This window comes from Lactuca sativa, chromosome 3 (genome assembly GCF_002870075.4).
Source record: "Lactuca sativa cultivar Salinas chromosome 3, Lsat_Salinas_v11, whole genome shotgun sequence".
NCBI classification, from domain to species: Eukaryota; Viridiplantae; Streptophyta; class Magnoliopsida; order Asterales; family Asteraceae; genus Lactuca; species Lactuca sativa.
This window is the reverse complement of record NC_056625.2, coordinates 274,376,587-274,386,265: the sequence shown is the minus strand read 5'-3', so window position 1 is coordinate 274,386,265 and position 9,679 is coordinate 274,376,587. Positions and strand designations below refer to the sequence as shown.

At 38.4% G+C, this 9,679-nt stretch overlaps 1 non-coding gene across 1 annotated transcript; it reads right to left on the bottom strand.

Annotated features, from left to right (window-relative positions):
* Nucleotides 1-346: 346 nt before the first annotated feature.
* TRNAK-UUU (transfer RNA lysine (anticodon UUU)) lies at nt 347-419 on the bottom strand. The gene has a single exon. It is a non-coding gene; the product is annotated as a tRNA-Lys (tRNA).
* Between the last annotated feature and the right edge of the window lie 9,260 nt (nt 420-9,679).

Sequence of the window (9,679 nt, the reverse complement as noted above, 5' to 3'; positions counted from 1 at the left end):
TTTTAAAACATTGATTGTGATTGCATCGTTCGATTGGTTTTCGAACATAAACTAAAAAAGTTAGTATCGCTTTGACTTTTATGCAAAATCAATTGTTACCTATTTTTGTGTAATTGTATTTTTCTTTACTAGCTCCTTAGCCTTTCAATTTATTTATTTTATTTGATACAACTTGTAATTACCCAAAAACATATTAATATGGTTATACTTAAATCTTATTTGTTAATTTATTCAAATAATTAGATGTATAAGTAAAATCATTATATCCACAAAAAGTAGCAATATATTTAGAAATTCAGTAAATATATTTCGGAGTTAAATTTTCTTTTTTAAGAAAAATGAAAAACGCCATCCGTGGGACTCGAACCCACGACCACGTGGTTAAAAGCCACGCGCTCTACCAACTGAGCTAGAACGGCCAGATGACACCTTTTGCAATGATATTAAGATATTGTTTATTTAAAAGAAAAGTTGAAAACCTAATTTTGAATTTATTGAGAGAGGCGTCTTCTATTTGACCTCATTCATTGATTGGCCAGTTTATGGTGCACATGTGCCTAGGGATGCTAAGAAATGAGAGCAAAAAGCCTAAAAACCATGCTTATATTGGTTAACATTTATTTTTTAACAGCTTATATTTATTAACTGAAACAAATTATTATTAAATCATATTAATTAAAAAAAGGAAATTTTAATATTTGTTTGTGTGAGCCCAATTTTTTTACCAATCAGGCCTAGATTCAAATTTTAAGAGATCTCGAGGAATACATGTTTTTAAACATAATATAAGGTTCTAACGAAACGTGAAGCACAACATTAAAACAATTAATTTTGTATTTGAAATTGTTAGAATGTGGTTTGGAAATTAGAGATCCAAATGGATAATTTGATCCAGAAAATGATAAAACCCAAAGAAATAAGTGTTTCGAGTTGACACTGACAACTAGAGAAGGCAACTGCACCTCCTCCGACGGCTAGAAAAAATCACCAGAGTTAAAGGTCGGCAGCTGCAAGAGTTAATCTAACTCTCTATTCTACGATTTAAATATACTATTGGGATTAATTATGTGTGTCATTCTCAACTAATAGATTAAAATCAAAAGTATTAATAGATTAAAATGAAGACTTCTATAGAAACGATACAAAACATATATACATTAACAATCGATTAAATAAAAAATGGTTAATTAAAATTTGAAAGATTAAATTTACAACGTCAACTATCCACTAAGTTGATCTCTTAAAAAACCCTAATTGTTTGAGTGCCGACAATTCAAGGTCATTTCCGGTGGGATCAAAGGTCGGCCAATTTTGCTTATTTGGTTTGGGGTGGTTTTATGCTAGTTCTTTTGTATGATGATTCATAAAGACTATGAGTGCCAGATCGGGAATAAAAGATCTAACAGGAATGGAAGCGATTCAAATCAGGAAAAGGTAGAAAAGCTATATGTGACATACTTTGTTACTAATTTTCCGAATGATTTGGTTGAGAAGGATTTGTGGCATCTTTTTGAAGAGTTTGGTAAGATTGCAAATGTCTATATTGCTAGAAAATTGTCTAAGAATGGGAGAAAGTTTGCGTTCGTCAAATATTTGATTGTTTTTTATGGTGATCGACTAGAAAAAAGATTGACAAATATTTGGGTGGGTAATTTCCACCTGTTTGTTTGTATCAGTAGCTAAATTTAAAAGAGGTTTGTATGATTCATCAAGGAATAAACGAATGAGAGAAAGGGAGGATCAGAATCAACAGAAGGGTAATTCTACTTTGCATGGATTGAAAGTTGTGCATGGGAATTCTTATGCTAATGTTCTCAGGAGGAATGAAGGGGAGAAGACGAAATCAATTGATAAGGTCATGAAAAATATTACTATTCCTGTAAGTGATTTGTGTGTGGTTGGTGATTCTAGAAAAGTCATTTTGGGAAGGATAAAAGATGCTTCTGTCATCCCTAGACTTTATCATATTTGTCTTGTTGAAGGTTTTGATGATGTTCCGATTAAGTATGCAGGAGGGACTTGGATTTGGTTTAAATTTCATTCAGAGAAAACTTGAATTCAGTTAAAACAAACCTCTGGAATTAGTTCCTATTTTGTGGAATTTACTAATGTCACTAAGAAATTGTAGTTAAGGAATGTGCAAAATAGATTGAGATTAATGGTCTTCCTTTCTCTGCTTGGTCAGTTGTTGCTTTCAAGAAGGTGGCTAATGTCTTTATCGGGGTTCTGTTTGCAGATGAAGCCTTGGAGGAGCATATGTCGTGTGGGAAAGTGTGTATTGTTGCCCCAGTTTCTGGAATCATTAATGAACATATCTTGGTAGAAGTGGAAGGTCTGGAATATAATATTCATGTCAAAGAGAGTGACGTGTGGTGTCCTGACATTCATAAAGTTCCATGTGTGGGGCAAGGAGAATCTCAAAGGAAAGACGACAAGTTCTTACTGATGGGTTTTAGCCATAAGAACTTTCCTATGTGCGCATGCAAAACCCTAATGCTTGGATCTAGGCTTTCTAATTAAACATGCTTTGAATCCAAGACTTCTAATGACTAATTAGGTATAAAACAATACAAAATCAGATCTAGAAGTATACCTTTGAATCTCTTGTTTTGATCTTGTTGTCTTGGAGCTTCTAGAGTCACAATTGTCACTCCTTTAATGGCTTACAAACACCAAATAGCAAAGAAGATGATTTGAGAGAGAGGAGAGGGAAGAAATTCGGCCAGGGTTTTCTTACTTGAGAAGAGATACCGATTTCCCTTAGCCATGGGGTCTATTTATACTTGTAGACTCCTTAAGGGTTTCACCTTAAACCCTAGTTGGATAATCCTTTCCTTAAAGCAATCCAAATCCTTACCATAGATAAGCCTTGGACGATTTTGAGCTATCCCAAGCTCTAGAATCCGTCCAATCCCTATCCCTTAAGGATTTACAGTCTAAAGTGTAACTATCAAACAATTGACAGTTTATACCCTCTTATTTAATTAATCTCTTTAAGTCACCAAATTAATACTAATTAAGTTATGACTTATATTAATCAAATAACAATATTATTGTTCCTTATATTATTCTCATAATATATTAATAATATTTATTCTCTCTTAATAAATCATCCTATCAAGTTGCTATGGTGAAGGCAACCCAAAAGGACCATGCACAATCGGGTCAAATACTTGCCTAATATAGTTGCAACCTTAGACACTATTCCAACACTTACATGAAGAAGAAGAAGAAGAAGTAAAAGAAGAAGAAGGCTCTGATAAGGATAGCATTAATGGGGATCATGAGGGTGATTGCAATGATTTTCTTAATGATAGCGGTTTAAAAGCAAATGGTTTGGGTAATGATAAGTATAAGAGGTTTAGATAAGAGGGGGTGGAAGATAGATTCAGTGACATGGAAGATAATAACATGGAGGAAGTTCAAGAAGGAATGCTTCATACAAAACAACCGATCTCTCTTTTACCTAAATGTATTTTCACATCCTCAGAACAGGTGAATGAAATTGAAAAATCAGGGGGAAATCTCAATAAAAGTGATGATTCGGAAAATTTTGCTCAAATTCGAAAGAAAAACGGTTTTAATTCCATTAAAGGCAAGGGTGATCATGCTGGAAATAATATGAAGGCTACTGATGGCTGTCAAAATTCAAGCTCAACCACTGCTCCACCTAGATTCAATCACCAAAGATTTCATTCTCCAATTCGGTCAGGGGATTCCTCTGTAGAAAAGAAACAGTCATCTAATGCTTCAGTAAGAAAAAGAAAACAAGATAACATTAAGTCTAAATATGTTCCAGTTGGATCTTTGATTGAGGTAATGAAGAAATATGTGGACTTTAGGAAGGTTTTAGGGTATGATTTCAATGGATGCAAAGAAGACATTAGAAGAATAATTGAAAGTCAAGGTGTGCAACAAGGTTTTATATGAATACCTTATCCATAAACTTATGTGGTTTAAAGTGCCATAAGAAGAGGAGATGGATAAAAAAGTTATGCATAGAATGTAACACCCTGTTTATTAAATAAATAACTAAATTAATGTATAGTAGCCCTAAAATCAATAATTATATAGCAAGGTGTTGGTCTCAGGAACTAACTGTCTCAATTTTAAAGTTGGGGGTTAAAAGTTTAAGTTCCAGATTGGTTTTGTAAATATTTGTGAAGGTAGGGACTACTTGGTAAATTATAGGGACTTAATTTGAAGAGATTTTGGAAGCTAAGGGCTAAATGGTAACATATGGACTTCATTTGAAAATAAATTATAGAGGAGGGACTGTTTAGTAACTATAGGATTAAGAACGAAAATAATTATAAAATCAAGGGTGTAATAGGTAAATATGGGAACTGTTTTGAAAAGGTTTTTATGGAAAGGGATTAATTTTGTCGTTATGGGAAATGAGTATGGAGGCATCGGGTATATAACTCCTGAAACCCGAACCCTAAATGGATGAACAACTGTCACATCTCCGCCCTTATGCCTCCCTCACCGGCCGCCACCCTACCCCCTTGCTTCTCTGACCATCGACCCACCGCTATGCCACTCCGCTGAAGACGTGAGTCTCCACCATTAACCGTGGATGCCGGCGAGACTGTACACTGTCGTATCCTCCTTTACCGACGATGAAAAATCCGCTGCCATCAGTGGAAGATGCCCATCGTTCCACTATTCCAGCGCCGTAAATGGCTTTCTTCCCTCCGCTGCATCTTGTCGGTGCCACCTTCCAGCTCCATCCACCGCCGTTGACGTCGATGCAAGCACTGTTGTGGCCGCTAGGGCTGCCACTGCTGTTGTCATGCACCACCAAGTGGTAGTTGCGTCAAGATTTCCAAGCAAGGGCTTACCGGTGTCATTGCTGCTTGATTGGGAAACAAAAGAAAACATTGTCACCACCGTGACGTGGTGGCTGCCATCGTAAAATCATTGTTGCCTCCGCTGCGATCCACCAGGTGTGTGGATGGAGTGTAGTCTGCAGTTTGGAGTGTGTGTTTTGTGTGGCTGGAAAACCAAGGAAGTCACGGTTGTGGCTGCTACCACGTGCCACCTCCGGCAACCATTAGGGTGGCTGTGTGTATGTCTATGTAGTTGTGTGTGTGTGTGTGTTTATTTGGGTAAAAGCATTGTAAATTGTAACTAGTGGCTAGAATAATGAAAAGAAAACTCTTAACCACCATCGTGAGGTGGTGGCTGCCGCCACCAACCGCCGTGTTGGTTGGCGGTATGCTTTTGCTTGCATTTAGTTGTTTTTTTTATGCTTGGACTCAATTGGACTAGAAACCTAACCACCACCATGAGGTGGTGGCTGCCGCCGTGAGCCGTCGTTAACCACCACTACCCGAGGTGGTAGTGGGTGGTGCCCGCCTTATGAAACCCTAATGGGCCTTATGAGACCCTAGTGGGCCTAATGAAGCCCTAATTGATCTAAGGACTTAGTTTTGGGCCTATTGGGCTATGATTGGGTTGGAAACCCTAATTAGGGTTTAGAAAACCCTGATTTTGGATATATGGGCCTTGATTATCGGGACCTACATTTGGGCCATTGGAATGGAATTGTGAATTACACCCAATCACACCATATGATTTATCTAGTAGAGTGGTGGACTTAATGGATTATGTCCTTAATGGGTTAAGTGAGAAACACTTAACCCTAATCGTCGTTTTATGTGAAAAACCTAATTTCACTTGGGCCTTAAGTTGGGCCTTTCCATTAGGCTTTGGTGATTGGGCTAATAATGGGCCATTCAAGAACAACTTTATGGACTAAGAATATATGAATAGGCTTTAGGGTAAGGCCTATATGAGGGTTTGTGCCCAATTTGGAAAATTGGGCCATAGGTGGGCCATAATTGAGCCTTTGTGATTATGAGATATTGGGCTATTAGAAATGCCAAATGTGTTAACTGGACTAAATGGCAGGGCCTCAGAGTAAGACCATGTAAAGATTTGGGCCCAATTTGGAAAATTAGGCCATATGTTGGGCTTTGACTCATAGTTGATTTTTGGGCCTTTGGATTGGGCATTGGGCTTGAATCAAGCTAAGTTAGGGGTAAAGTAGTTTTTACCCCAAGCATGGACTTATGGATATGTGTTGGGACCCAATTGTTAATTGGGTGTTATTTTGATGTTGACAAATTCAGGAATCTGTCACCCAGCATCCACAACTTTGTCCGTAGGACTTCAGCAGTGTGGGATGAGTCTCCTCACTATTTGTATGGGTCTAAGGCACCAATTCTGACCCATTTAGTTTATGTATGATACGAAGACCCGAGAGTTAGCCCTAGGCATTATGCATGAAAGACCAGGAGGAAACTCCTGGCACACTGTATGTTATTATGTATGGTAGGAAGACCCGAGGTTCGCCCTAGGCAATATGTATGAAAGACCAGGAGGTGGCTCCTGCCACATTGTATGCTATTATGTATGAAAGACAAGGAGGTGGCTCCTGGCACACTATATGTCGATTAGCTAAGTAGAGTAGTATGTATGCTAGTTGTCTTTGTGATGCTTTCATGGAAGACCAGGAGGTGGCTCTTGGCACTTGTCTGTGAGACCGAGGGGGTGGCCCCCAACTTGGCAAGAAAGACCACATGGCGGCTCGTGGCATAATGGAAAGACTATGTTTGGCACATAGCATCTTTACTGATTATGATATATGTATGGCTCATGGTTATGTATGACAATATGCGAGTATTTGCTTATATGCTAGACAATATCCGGTTGAAAGAGACCGAAGGGGTAGGCCAACACCCAGATATGCTAGGCAGTATGTTGATATGTATGTTATGTGGTATTTGGGGAACTCACTAAACTTTGTGTTTACGGTTTTCCGTTTTGGTTTCAAGTATTATGTTTTCAAAGGAAAGGAGTTGGCTCGATCGCAGCGCGTCACACTATGTTTTCCGCACATGAGATCTTTGGGATTACACACTGATATTGGGCCCATTAGGGTTTTATTGGGCCCACTTCTACCTAATCATCCCAAACGAGTCCAAAACACAACAAAGCACACTGCCACCTAACATGGAGGTTGGTGGTGACAGGAAGTGGCAGCCACCACCTTACGGTGGTGGTTTATACTTTTCGTTTCATTATTCTGATATGGATTATAATAGAATTTACGATAATCTCTAAATAACACACACCCACTCATAAAATAATACAAACACACACAACCACCCTTGTGGTGGCTGGTGGTGGTTCATGGTGGCAGCCACCACCTCACGGTGGTGGTGGTAGCTTTTCCAGTCAACTAAACATCCAAACACCACTCCATGAAATAACACATACACACCACACGAACTCGAAGCAGTAGCACACTAGCAACCACGTGAGACATGAACACGGCGGCCCTTCGGGGTGGTAAACGACGGCTCAGCAGCGGCGGTCAGCGGCACAGCCTCGCTATCGGCAGCAGCCACCATGGCCGGCTACCATGGTGGTTCTTCGTGCCTTCCACTAGACAGAAACACGCACCCGTAATCCTCATCACATACCACCATGGTCTCCATGATCGCCAGCTTTGATCCCCATGGCTGAAACACGACAGATGGCGACACCTTCGTCTTCATTGATGGCGAGAAGACCCGACAGCTTCTCGGTGGTCCCATGCCTCCAACAGCGGCGGCAAAGGTCGTCGAAGAAAGCAGTCGCAGTGGAGAATGGAGGTTGCGCCTCCACCGGAGTACAAATTTGACAGCAGTGGGGCTAAGTGGTCTGGTGACCCACTAAACTGACGTCACTTGAGTTCCTCGTCGCTGTCATGGCTGCCCAGAATGTTGGCTTTGATCGGCAACACCGGTTGGCAAGGAGGCTGCAGGACATGGCAGCAATGGAAGTGGCGGCTGTTGAGATGAGAGGGAGGTATAAAGGTGGCGGCTACAATATGTTTCTAGGTTTAGGGTTAGGACGAGGGTAGTGACGGGCTATAAGTCCCGCACACTCTCAAACATTGGCCCATATTGTCACTTTTAGTCCCTCCTCCTTTATTTTTTTCAATTCACATCCCAACATTTACCATTTGGCCCTTGCTCTCATAATTCTTTTCAATATAAATCCAATAGCTACAAAACAATCCCTCCTCTACAAAGGATTCTCAATTAAGATCCATAAATTACTATTTGCACCCTGGGTTCAAGAATCCTTCCCAGAATAACTCTGATACTTACTCTTTAACCCTCGGAAATCAAAAGTATATCATTTGGCACCCCGAAACCAACACCCCACTAATTATTATTCGATCTTGGGCTATAATAATATAAAATAATCATAATAATTACTCCCCAGGGTTCCTGATTTATTATTTAATTACTCTATTTAAACGGGATGTTACATTATCAAATCTTTGGGTGGTAACGAGAAACACTACAAGCCTATTATAGATATCATAAACACAAAGATGAAAGGTCGGCTAGATTCAAGTTTACATTTAACATCTTATCTTTTGAATCTGTATTACCATTATAATGATGCACAACTCCAATTTGATCCCGATGTAATGGATGCGGTTCTTGATTTTTTTGATATATTACTTCTTGGAGATTTAGAGATGCAAAGGCAAGTTGTAACAATTGACTTGCCAAAGTACAAGAAAAAAGTTGATAGATTTGGTTCCGATCTTGCAATTAAACATTGTAAGGTGAATGATGCCGACTTTGATCCCGGTAATTCGTTTTCCTTTTAGTTATCTATTTATCTATTTTATAAAATTTTGATATTTATCGATTAATAATGTTTTTTTGTTTCAAAATCGTAGCTAGTTGGTGGGGATTATTTGGTGGGACAACTCCTCATTTGACAAAGATTGCAATGAGGATTCTTTCTTTAACTAGTAGTTCGTCGGGTTATGAAAGGAATTGGAGTGCGTTTGAAGGGGTTAATAATCTAAAGCATTAAATTTATATTTTATAAAATTTAAATATTGAGCACATTTAACCTCTTTGTTGTGGTTAAATTTGTAGGTAGATACAAAGAAACGGAATAGATTGGAGACAAGCAAATTGAACAATCTTGTTTATGTTCAATTCAATGCTAATTTAATGGAGAAAAACAAAAAGAGAAAAGATAGAAACATGGAAGTGCTATTATCAAATCATTCTCTCTCCGCTCAAGAATGGATTGTTGATTGCGATGATTGTGATGTAGATGAAGTAGATCCCAAAACGGTTGATGAAGCTCTTGAAACCGATGTTAGTCAAGCACCCCGAGAAAGTCCAAAAACAAGGGAACTTTTCGATGAAGATTTCGAGTCCGAGAGTGAGGAGCAAGTGTTAGAAGAAGACAAATACGAGTCTGATGAGGTTCAAATAATGGAAGTATGTGGAGAAGATTGAAGTAAATTGTTGTACTTGTAAAACTTATTATTTAACTTTTATGGACTTGTTGGATGGTGATTTTGTGTGATTGTTAAACTTATTATTAAACTTTTATGCTTATTTACTTATATTCTTAGTATTAAAGTTAGATTTGTAAAATTTTGAATTAATTTTTTAATAATTAATGCTCCACGATTAATCCCCGTCTAACTGATTAATGCCTAGACCCCAATCCACCGCCAAGCTAACGTCTAGCGTTTATATATATATATATATATATATATATATATATATATATATATATATATACACACACACTAGACGAATTCTCGCGCGTTGCGCAGCGATGATTAAAAATATATTGTTAA